Genomic DNA, 12911 nt, shown 5'->3' on the forward strand with positions numbered 1-12911 from the left:
TCAGCGTTCCTACACTGAAGAACAGTGAGAAAAAGTGAAAGTTCAGTGAGGAACACTTAGGAACAGTGAAGGAAACTGACTGAAGAACACTGAGAAACCTTGAGGAACACTGAAGAACACTGAAGAACTGTGAACACTAAGGAACACTGAGGAACTTTTAGGAACAGTGAGGAACACTGAAGAACACTGAGGAACAATAAAGAACACTGAGGAACTTTTAGGAACAGTGAGGAACACTGAAGAACACTGAGGAACAATAAAGAACACTGAGGAACAGTGAAGAACAGTAAGGAACACTTAGGAACACTGAAGAACAGTGAGGAACACAGAAGAACACTGAAGAACAGTGAAGTACAGTGAGGAACACTTAGGAACTGAAGAAAAATGAAGACCTCTGAGGAACACTGAAGAACTTTAAGGAACACTGAGGAAAACTGAAGAACCCAGAATAACTCTGAGGAACACTGAGGAACACTGAAGTACAGTGAGGAACTTTTAGGAACAGCGAAGAACAGTGAAGAACACTGAGGAACACTGAGGAACACTGAAGTACAGTGAGGAGCTTTTAGGAACAGTGAAGAACACTGAGGAACACTGAGGAACACTGAAGTACAGTGAGGAACTTTTAGGAACAGTGAAGTACACTGAGGAACACTGAAGTACAGTGAGGAACTTTTAGGAACAGTGAAGAACAGTGAGGAACACTGAGGAACACTGAAGTACAGTGAGGAGCTTTTAGGAACAGTGAAGAACACTGAGGAACACTGAAGTACAGTGAGGAGCTTTTAGGAACAGTGAAGAACACTGAGGAACACTGAAGTACAGTGAGGAACTTTTAGGAACAGTGAAGAACAGTGAAGAACAGTGAGGAACACTGAGGAACACTGAAGTACAGTGAGGAACTTTTAGGAACAGTGAAGAACACTGAGGAACACTGAGGAACACTGAAGTACAGTGAGGAACTTTTAGGAACAGTGAAGTACAGTGAGGGCCACTGAAGAACAGTGAAGAACACTGAGGAACACTGAGGAACTTTTAGGAACAGTGAACAGTGACGCTGAGGAACACTGATGAAAAGTGAAGAATCTGATCCCTGTATTTAAAACACGCTCCCACAAAGTCAATGCCTGTTGTGCCTGAAACACGTGAATGTAATCATTCTAAGGGGCGTCCCATTACTTTTGCTACACATATTGTATTTATTTAAATGTGTGGTTGAGCTCCAGCCCTCCAGCGTCAGTAGAAGATCATCATCCTGAGTAGCCGAGAGACGAGGAGATGAAGCTGGATCCTCCGGAGCAGAAGATGATCTGTAATGTATCTCCTCGTCCCCGGAGACGAACAGGCATCGTGCGTCGGGATTATCGCTCGCGTCGGAAAAACGACTCTCCACACTTAATTAGGGGGGAATGAGTTTCTCTTTGTGATAGGCTAAGCTCACGCTAATCCCAGACAAAGGGGCCCGACTGTGAGGGCTATAGGATTTAGGGGCCGGATTATGGGCTGCTGGATAATGATGTGCACTCAGCAGAAGCAAAGCTTCACACACCACCCCCCCATTCAAATATCCCGGTAAACAAAATCCACCGGCGCGTTTCATACTCGTACCGTGAGCAGTTTGTTGGTTTGTCATCTGCCACTAGCTGCAGCTCTTTTATCTCCGAAAGTATTGGGACACTCCTTCTAAATATTGAATTTATGTGTCTCAGCCACAGTAACTGCTAACAGGTGTAATAAATCTGTTATATAAAGGTCCTTTCCTATTCCGGCATGACTGCGCTCCAGACTAGTTTGGTTTGGAGTTTGGAGGAACCTCAGTGTCCTGCAGAGCCTCCTCATTTACCCTCTTGAGCACATTTGGGATGAATTGGAATGCCACTTGCAGACCAGACTATGTTGTCCAACACAAGTGGCTCCTTTGCCGAAATATTCCAACATGCGCACTAACAAATCATGTACAAAGCAAAGGCACGTGTCTTTTATTATTATTATTATGTATTTATTTATTGTAGTTATTATTATTTGTAGTATTTTAATATTTTATTATTATTATTATTATTATATTATTATTTTATTATTATTATATTATCAGCTGTTTTTGTTATTATTTGTAGTTTTATTATTTATAACAATAATTTGTCTTGTTATTAATTGTAGTAATTTAATGTTTTATTATTATTATCATTAATTGTTTCTTATTATTTATTGTTATTATTATTTGTAGTATTTTAGTGTTGTAATATATTATTATTAATTATTTCTTGTTTTTATTTTTATTTCATGTTATTATTTGTACTATTTTAATGTTTTATTATTATCATTATTATCATACATTTTTTCTTGTTTTTATAATTTGAAGTATTTTAATGTTTTTTTATTATTTATTTATTTATTATTATTATTATTATTTATTATTATTATTATTATTATTAATTATTTCTTTATTATTATTATTTCTTTATTACTTTTATTATTATTATTTATTTTTATTATATTATTAATTATTTCTTTATTATTATTATTATTATTATTATTAATTATTTCATTATTATTATTAATTATTACAATTATAATTATTATTACTTTCTGTTTCATTGTCATTGTTTTATCCTGGTCAGGGTTGTGGCGGTCAGGTTTTAGCATGAACACCCTGCACAGGTGATTCCAATATCATCTCAGTGCTTCAGCCACCTGCCCATCACGTCTGTGTAGACGCCCGGCCTGCTGATAGCACCACTGAGGTTCGAATTTGGGTCTCAGCCTTGATAGTAGTGGGATCCTGAACAGACCTCAGTGCCACCCGGGTGCTGCAGTCAGTTTGTACCAGAGTTTGGTGTTGAATAATCTCTGTATAATCGTCACAAATTCCATGGAAATGTTTGTAATTCTGCAGGAACCAGAGGAGTGAAGGTGAAGTTTGTGAACCCCTGTTATTAATCCTCTGTGTGTAAGTGATGAATCATCGTACAGCTCGAGTGTGTTACTGTAATGGGTTTAATGGATTTAAACTCTGTGTGTGTGTGCGTGTGTGTGTGCGTGTGCGTGTGTGTGTGCGTGTGTGTGTGTGTTCCGCTCTCAGTCCTCACCTCTGCATTTCCAGCTCGGATGCTTTTTTAATTGAACGTAGCTGAAGCGAAACAGCGTGTGCAAATATCAGACATATGTTCTCTCCACCTTATTTACTCTGCCTGATGATTCCTAATAACACCTTTTGTGTTCCCGCCGCCGCCGCCGCTCGGACCCGCCGCTCTCCCCGCCGCGTCCTCATTCCGCCCTCGTCACGATAAAGCACCGCGCTTTAATTAAAACGTTTCAAAAGGAGGAGAGGCGTGAGAGAGGGGGTCTGAGACACACCGGCTAATAACACCGCCTGAGAATCTATTATCAAAACCTAATGTCCAAAATATTCGGGACGCCGAGTCGCCCCTGGTTGCTACAGTCGGAGATCTGTGAGAGTTATTAAGGGCAGCACACGTGGACAAAATAATGGAAACCTGGTTCAGTATTAAAACGGTGGAGCTGATAAGCGATGACCTCTAATGGTCATGCCAGTCAAGAGAGCCTCAGTTGGTGTTCCGGTTCATTCCAGAGCAGGGCTGCGCTCAGGGAGTTTGAGCCTTTCTGTTCCGGGGGGGGTTCCAGGGTTCGAATCCGCAGTACACATGATCGGCAGTGTCTGAGAAGTCGAGGTCCCTTTGTGGCTATAACAGCCTCTGCTCTTTTGAGAGTGTTTCTACATGATTTTGTACTGTACATGTGGAAACTCATCCCCATTTAACATTTAGTTAAGAGGGTAATTGTGGCTGGGATCCAGGGTTCGAATCCCCAGTGGTGCTATCGGCCGGTCGGGTGTCCACCTACACACGTTACTGGCTGTGACTGAGAAGTTAGGGCCCCTTTGCAGCTTTAACAGTCTTCACTCCTATAGGACTCGTTCCACAAGATTTTGTACTGTGCATGTGTCCCCATTTAGCATTTAGTTGAAAGAGTGTTTGTGAGGTCACACAGGGATGCTCAATAGTAAGGCCTGTTTCACAGTCAGCATTCCGAATCATCCCAAGTGTGTTTAACAGGGTCGAGGTCTTGTCTTATAGGACTCTTTCCACAAGATTTTGTACTGTGCATGTGGAAACTCGCCCCCATTGAGCTTGTGAAATCCCTTCAGCCGGAACGTGAGGCCGAGTTCGACCCCAGATTGGCGCGGCATTCCTAATATAGCGGCTGCCGAGTGTGGCGGAGACACACCCGTCAATAAACTGACGTAACCAGACACGACCCGTAGCATCTTTTATTAATGAGGAACACACAGACTCGATCTGTTCCTACAAATGATCATAACAATCCAATTTGAGCTGAGACAGGCGCTGTGCCCCCTATAAACCCAACCCCCCCCCCCCCCCCCCCCCCCAACACACACACACACACACACTGTCTATGAAGTGACAGTGAGTGACAGGCCTCTGTTTCCCCTCCATTACTGATTCAACGGCGCCTGTCCAGGAACAGAGCGAGGGTCTAAAGTGGCTCCCTCCCTCTATACACTCCAATCATAACACACACACACACACACACACACAGGATCAGGATCATGCATATTAAAATCACACCCATTCTAATAGCATGACCCCGGTGTTTATTAGCATCCTGGGACTGAGAATCAAACAGCAGTTCCAGGATTTTAATCGTTTACGATCATTAAAAACACAGATTAAATGAGGTATAAAATTTATAGCCGTAAATGATCTGCTGATCCTCCTGATACCTAAAGCTTGTAGAAAATGCTCTAATACATCAGGAACGGGTCGACTTTTGATGAAGCACATTATTTAGGAAAACGTGAGGTCATCAGTCCGTGAGCTGACACTGATGTGTGAGTGGATCATGCAGCTGAAATAGGATCTGAAGGTTTTTGGAGAGGTCCAGTTCTTGAATCGACTCCATGCATGATTTAAAGCTAAAATTGCTCAGCAGGCCGCTCGGGTGGGTTTTATTCCATTACACTGACCCACTATAGCTGGGATCCAGGGTTCGAATGCTTAGTGTTGCTATCGGCCGGTCGGGTGTCTACATACAGACATGACTGGCTGTGCCTTTGCATCTTTCCACAAGATTTATACTGCGCATGTGGAAACTCGTCCCCATTTAGCGTTTAGTGGGAATTTGTGGTCAGGCAGTGATGCTGGATGATGAGGCCTGTTTCACAGTCAGCGTTCCGAATCGTCCCTACTGTGTTTAACGGGGTCGAGGTCAGAGCTTTGTGCAGGCTGCTCATCAAACCACAGGGACGCACAACCACTCTCAGACCGATGCCTCGGGAGCGTGATGTTTATTTTATTTACTGGGTTTTATACACTCGAACGTAATTTTTTAAAGCTGGTTTTGTAATAAGGAGCTCTTATAAGCTTTTACCATGCTCATAAATAAATAAATACATACATATATCAGTCCAGTTATTAGGATTATAGCTTTTATAATACTGAGCTGAAGGGTTTGTATGGAGTCGGCAGAAGTTATACATTTATTTTCGGGTGTTTTCTGCTTATTTAATTCTACACATTTCTTTTGGGAGGGCAAAACTCTAACAATAATTTGTGTAATAATGTACAAAACAAAAATAATAATAGGTTTTAAATGCCCTGCCTAATAAAAAATAATAATAAATGTTTGTCTAATAATAATTAATAATAATTTTGCAAAAAAAAAAAACATTTTAGCCCAATAATAATAATAATAATAATAATAATAATAATACATTTTAGCCCAATAATAATAATAAATTGTAGCACAAAAATAATAATAATAATAAATTGTAGCACAATTATAATAATAATTATAATAATAATAATACATTTTAACCCAATCATAATAATAATAATAATAATAATAATAAATTGTAGCCCAATAATAATAATAATAATAAAAAATTTTAGCCCAATAATAATAATAAATTGTAGCACAAAAATAATAATAATAATAAATTGTAGCACAATTATAATAATAATTATAATAATAATAATACATTTTAGCCCAATCATAATAATAATAATAATAATAATAAATTGTAGCCCAATAATAATAATAATAATAATAACTTTTAGCCAAATCATGATAATAATAATAATAATAATAAATTTTAGCTCAATCATAATAATAATAATAATAATAAATTTTAGCTTAATCATAATAATAATAATCATAAAAATAATAATAATACATTTTAGCCCAATAATAATTATAATAATGAAATTTTAGGATAATATTAATTCTTCTTATTATTATTATTTTAGTCAGTTGGATGGTGCAGGGGTTTATAACACTAGCCCACCTCTGAGATCAGGGTTCAAGTCTCAAATCTCAGCTGTGCTATCAGTCGGCCGAGCGCCTACACAGACATGATTGGCATTGTTTGTTGGTGGTATTTTCTATATGGCTTGGCGCCCTGTCCTGCCTTGTGATTACTGTTTGTTGGTGAGACCGGACCCTGACCAGGACACAGCGGTTAATAAAGATGAATAACTATAAGAAGAAGAATGTATATGGTGCTGTGTGTGTTTTTATTGCACTGATTGATGTCACTTCAGATTTACATGACATGTGTGTGTAGAATAAATCTTCCCTGAAAAGCTTTAAAGATGGATGAAACAGGAAGAGTCTTGTGCTTTTCTTTGCTGAGAGCCCATTAGCTCGGCCTGCTTTTGTTGCCTCTTTAGAAAAGTGAACAAAAATGGCTTTGGATTTTTCTTTTCTGCTGAGCTTTTTGGAGAGGCGCACAAAGAGCAGCGTGTTATTGTATCAGAAATAAAAGAAGCATCTGTGCCACAAAACAATGGCTTCAAATTATCTTTCACTGGGCTGAAATAAAGGCAGATAAAGCTTTTATTTCCTTCTCATTCTGCGCTGAAGAGGGGGTGGCTGCCCTGCTCCAGCTAACTGACTTTATTCTGCTTCTTTCGTGCTTTTATTTCTTTCCTTTTCTCGCTGTTTAGACAAAACCGCGTTTTGCTGTTGCAGATGCGCGCAGAGAGATGAGAGGACCGACCGGCGAGCGGGGAGAGCAGTGCGGCCTGGCCGGGATCAGCGCACCGGAGAGCGGATACACACCCGGGGATTACCGCGCTGGAGGAGATGAACCGCGCCGGAGCGCAACTCACGGTAAACGAGGATCATTATATATGATCCACAAAGCGAACATTCCCGCGCGTTTACCGGCTCATGGTTGCTATGGTGATTACAGATTTACCGGGAGGTATAACGCGTGTAGAGTGGTGTCATTAATAGCCATCATATATATATATATATATATATATATAATAACAATAATTATTATTATGCTGATTATAAAAAATAATATTATATAATGCTAATAATAATAATGCTTATAATAAAATAATGACTATTATTATTGTATTATTATAATTATTTTAGGATTATGATTTTTAGTATAATAATAATAATAACAATAATAATGTATAGAGAATATTAAAAATAAAGGTAACATTTATTTAACACAGTGTCCAGAATACAAATAGCTTATAATAAACAGAATGTTTATAAATAAGTGTTATAATATTTAATAAAATTGACTGAGAATTATTACAATATTAAAAAAATATTAAATATAATTGATAAAGATAATTAAATGTTTAATTTGACTATTTAAAAATGATTAAATTTTGCGCAATTTAATTGTTTATTATAAATAAATAAATAAATAAATAAAAACTGTTCACTTTGGCACCAAGAAAAGTTTTATTTTATATTAAAATATTTTATTTAAAGTTTAGGAGGAAGTTTTTTATTGGCTGTAATGAAGTAAAGGCGGGACTAAAGTGAATTAATTAAACACAGAATTTCCTGTTTGCAACTAACCAATTATCACCTCCTACTAGGAATAAATAATTATGGTTATTATTATTATTATTATTATATAAAAATTATTTAAAAAACATTTAACATAAATTAATTAATTAATTAATTGTACATATTTGAGAATATTTTACTTCTATTTAGGTATTTAATTATTTATTTTAGAATTGTTAGGTCCTCGTTTGAGACGTGTTCTTTTTTATATTAGTAACTTTTCCATTTTTAGTAACTTATAATATTTTATTTTATTTTATTTTATTTTATTTTACTGTGTTCAGATTTTATGTTAAGCTTTTGGATTTATTATAATGATTGTCGACGGGTTTAGACTGAGCAGCAGAACGTTCAGTTCATGATAATTCACTTGTTAAACCCACATACTGTTCATATCAAATATAAATACATTTAAAAAATAAATAAAACTATTTTTAAGCTGAAATAAGTGTATTAAAATGACTAACAATATTAAAATGCTTATGATCTCTTTATGATATTATTGTAATTCTATACATGTGCTCAGAATGTGTAAACACAGTCCAGGGATCCTGTTTCTACCATCTGTTTGCTTTTATCAGTAATTATTAAAACATATTTATTGTTATTTTTAATATTAAATTTTTCCAGAACAGTTTATGGAAATATAATAATGGAATATAATATTTACGATGGAGCTTTATCTGCAGTCAGCACGACCCCTAGTGGCCAATCTGGATTCATCCAACTTTCTCCAGCACATCAAATAAATCATTAAATAAAAGCTCGATATAAACGCTCATTTATAACTGAACATTCAGGGATACTAAGTGCAAAATATAAATTAATAATTTAATTATTTTCCAAATAAAAAAAATAATAATTATAATAATAATTGTATATAAAACAAATGATATTTAAATGCAGATGAGCAGGTGTAGAAATCTAGACGTGATTAAATCAGGTTTCATTAAAAATCCTAGAAAGTCTTAATAGATTCATTAATCAGTAATAAAATAATCAAACCCTTTATTTCATTTTAGACTCCGTATGTTTGTCGAGTGCAAAATTAAAGTGCAAATATTAAACCGAGCTGTCAGGAGCAGAATAAAGAGGGTTTTAATAATGTAGAAATGTAAAAATAATAAACTGTACATTAATAACAGTTATAATAGGAACTCTGACATCCTGCTGGGTGAGATAATGAACAAACTGATTTATTATTCTGATCAATCAGCTGCTTCGATTATCTCCGTGTCTTTGTGGACTCGTGTTTTGTGATAGTATTTACAGCAGGTGCTGATACAGAATTAGATGCGGAGGGTGGATTGGCTGACTTTAAATACAGTGTGAAACGTGAAGAAACGTCTCATCCTGTCGCTCTTTTTATTCCTTTTATCATGAGTTCTGAGTGATGAGGTGAATTTGTACCTGATTTGTTCCTGATGTGATGTGAGGAACACCGAGCTGAGTTTCTCCTGGTGGGTTTTGGTGGAGCCGCTTCAGACTGATGAAGGAAGCAAACGCAGGTCAGGGCTGTGTTCCAAATCTGATTAGAAAAAGAAGGAGGAAGAAAAGCAACACAGGTCTGAGAGGTAAACCAGAAGCTGTAGAGCTGGTGTCAAATTAAATTGTACTAATTCTAAATTCTATTTAAGGTGAAGTAAAATTGGCAGTAAAAATATTTACAAAATAAGGCAACATACAGACTGAAATCTGGGGAAACTAAATAATACCAGGAATTATTTTACTAATCTTTATTAATACTTATAAATACTTTATTTATTCATTCTTTTATTTATTTTCTAGGAATGGCTTCATCCTGGTTAGGGTTGTGGAAGGTTGTGGTGGGTTGTGGAGGGTTGCAATGGGGTTGTGGATAAGGGTTGATTGTAGTGGGTCGTGATGGTTGTAGTGGGCCATGATGGGTTGTAAGCGGTTTTAGTGGGTTGTGGTGGATCGTGGTGGGTTGTGGAAGGTTGTGTTGGGCTGTAGTGTGATGTGGTGAGTTGTGGTGGGTCTTGATGGGTAGTAGTGGGTTTTTGTGGGTTGTATTAGGGTTGTGGTGTGTTCTAGTGGGTCGTGGTCTGTTGTGATGGGTTGTAGTGGGTTGTAATTGGGTTGTCGTGGGTCATGGTGGGTGGCAGTGGGTTGTGGTGAGTTGTATTGGGTTGTGGGGAGTTGTAGTGGATCGTCGTGAGATGTGGTGGGTTGTGCTGGGTTTTAGTGGGTCGTGGTGGGTTGTAATAGGTCACAGTGGGTTGTGGAATGTTGTGATGGGTTGTGGTTGAATGTAGTGGGTTGTGGAATGTTGAGATGGATTGTGGTGGGTTGTAATAGGTCACAGTGGGTTGTGGAATGTTGAGATGGATTGTGGTGGGTCGTGGTGGGTTGTGGTTGGTTGTAGTGGGTTATAATGGGGTTCTAGTGGGTTGTGGTTGGATGTAGTGGGTTGTGGTGGGTCGCTGTACTGGGTGTCAATCCGTTATTACTCACTCTGTACTCACTCAATCACACTTAGGGCAGTTTAGATCAGCCAATCCACATTCTGCATGTTTTTGCTGGTGGTGGTTTACTGACCTTGATCAGGATGATGTGATGACCGACATTTGTTTTCCCTCATCTGAATTAGAATGACTAATGGCTCACTGCCTGTGACGAGTCTGGCATGTTTTCCCCATGTCCACACCTGCTGCCTGTTACTTCCTAAAACATGCCGGTGGGTGGATTGGTTTCTTCGAATCACCCCTGAGTCTGAATGAGCTGGATTTGTGTCCTATCCAGGGATGCATCCCAGTGCATCCTTTATCAGGGTGAAGTGCAACATGGAGGCAAAGCTGGTAGAGTGGGTGACGCACAGCAGCATGGGATCATATAACCAGGGTTTGAGCCCTCTCCAGTCACTAAAAACATGCGAAAGGTGGATTGGCTGTGTGTGAGTGAGTGTTTGTTGCCCTGTGATGTACTGCCACCCCGCCTGTGGTGCATTTCTGCCCCCAGTGGACCCACCGTAACCCACACCAGGATACGGCAGCTGGTAAAAGTGTGTGTGTGTGTGTGTGTGTGTGTTTGTGTGTGTGTGTGTGTGTGTGTGTGTGTGTGTGTGTGTGCTTATTAGTGAAACAAGAACACACACTGTAAGGATGATGTGACCCCCCGCCGGCCACCACATTTCCATAAGCAGATTACGTAAAGTGGGCAAGAGAGGGCGAGAGAGGGGGTAAGAGAGAGAGAGAGAGCGAGAGAGAGAGAGAGAGGATGGGCGAGAGAGGTAGACAGATAATGGAGGATTTATCTCTGCATCATTTCTATTTAAATGATAATGATTGGTGTGTTAATGCAGCCTGGGTTCATGCACTGACTGATACACTGTGTGTGTGTGTGTGTGTGTGTGTGTGTGAGAGAGAGAGAGAGAGAGAGAGAGATACGTTAACACCATTCATTCATTCATTCATCTTCACTCATTCATCCTGGTCAGAAACACTGGGAACCCTCTGGGATGAATCGGAATGTCAGTACTGAGCCGGGCATTCGTGCCCTCTCCTCTATTAGTACCTAACCTCGCAGATGCTTTTTTGACTAAATGGGTTTGACATCCCCACAGACACACTCCTAAATCTTGTGGAGAACTTTTTCCAAAGACTAAAGTCTCTTCATCAGGTGTCCATAAACTTTTGATCATCCTGTTTACGTTCCTCACCCTGTCACTGAGGTTTCTACACTTCCTTTCACTGTATGCACAGAATAATCAAACTTATATATATATATATATATATAATTATTTTAATTATAATAAACATGGATGTCCTGTATTAGAACAGATCGACCTCTGTGTGATCTTTTCAGCTTTTCTGAGAAGCTTCTCACAAGACTTTGGGGTACGTCTGTGGGAATTTGTGCCTGTACAGTACTACAAAACATGACAGCGTTTGTATGGCTGGACGCTGATTGATCATGATTGATCGGTGTTCCGGTTCATCTCAGAGCTGTTGAGTGGGGCTGAGCTCAGGGCTCTGTGCAGGTCTTTATAGAGCTTGATCATGCTGGAACAGGAAAGGACCTTCCCTAAACTGTTGCTCCAGAGTCGCTCCAAACTCATTAAAAGGGGCGTCCTAATACTTTTGTCCTTGTTGTGTATTACATGGCAGTCATTTCTGCGCCGGTTTATTTTCTGTGACTGAATGATCCTCTTTTATACGTACATTGTGGGTTCTATGAGTTCTATACCATCGTGTAACTGCCCTGTGGCCTCCTAATTCATCCCGATTTCACTCTAGAGTGAGTGAATTATTCGTGTCCATATAAATAGGGCTAGTTTGACTGGACAGTGCAGTAATTGTGTTTTGTCTCCCAAGGTCCGAAAGAAAATCCAAGCTTTCACTTTAGTCTCGTTAGAACAGACTGTCCACAGCCCTTTATTGACCTTTCACCCTGAGCTTACAACCTGCTCCTGGTTTCTCTTCACTTCCTTGCATTTCAAATGTTTTTTTTTGTTATTTTTATTTAACAATAATAATAATAACAATAATAATAATAATAATAATATTAACAATATGGAAAATAATAATAATAATAATAATAATAATATGGAATATAATAATAACAATAACAACAATAATAATAACAATAATAATAATAATAAAAACAATGATAAAAAATAAATAAAAATAAGTAACAATATAAATAAAAAATAGTAATAATAGTCTTAAAAATAATAACTTTAATTATTTTTTTTAAATAACAATAATAATAATAATGTGGAAATAATAATAAATATAATTTAATATTTTTAATAATAATAATAATCATATGGAATATAATAATAATTATAACAATAATAATAATAATAATAATAACAATAATATAAATAAATAAAAACAGGTAACAATATAAAAAGTGATAAGAACAGAAATAACAGAAAATATAATAAATAATAATAATAATGATGTGGAAAAAAATAATAAATATAATATTTTTCATAATAATAATTATTATTATTATAGTGTGGGAAATAATAATATTTAATTTTATAATAATAATAATAATAATAATATCAATAATAATAATAATAA

The 12911-nt window shown here is 37.2% G+C and overlaps 1 long non-coding RNA gene across 3 annotated transcripts in view; it reads left to right on the forward strand.

Annotated features, from left to right (window-relative positions):
* Positions 1 to 12911, forward strand: part of LOC134331504 (uncharacterized) — a 141677-nt gene that overhangs the window by 97956 nt on the left and 30810 nt on the right. For all 3 annotated transcript variants that reach the window (XR_010015128.1, XR_010015130.1, XR_010015129.1), the window contains exon 4: positions 7012 to 7152. This is a non-coding gene — a long non-coding RNA (uncharacterized LOC134331504). The remainder of the gene's footprint in view (positions 1 to 7011; positions 7153 to 12911) is intronic.

The sequence above is a fragment of the Trichomycterus rosablanca genome, chromosome 17, assembly GCF_030014385.1.
Source record: "Trichomycterus rosablanca isolate fTriRos1 chromosome 17, fTriRos1.hap1, whole genome shotgun sequence".
Taxonomy (NCBI): domain Eukaryota; kingdom Metazoa; phylum Chordata; class Actinopteri; order Siluriformes; family Trichomycteridae; genus Trichomycterus; species Trichomycterus rosablanca.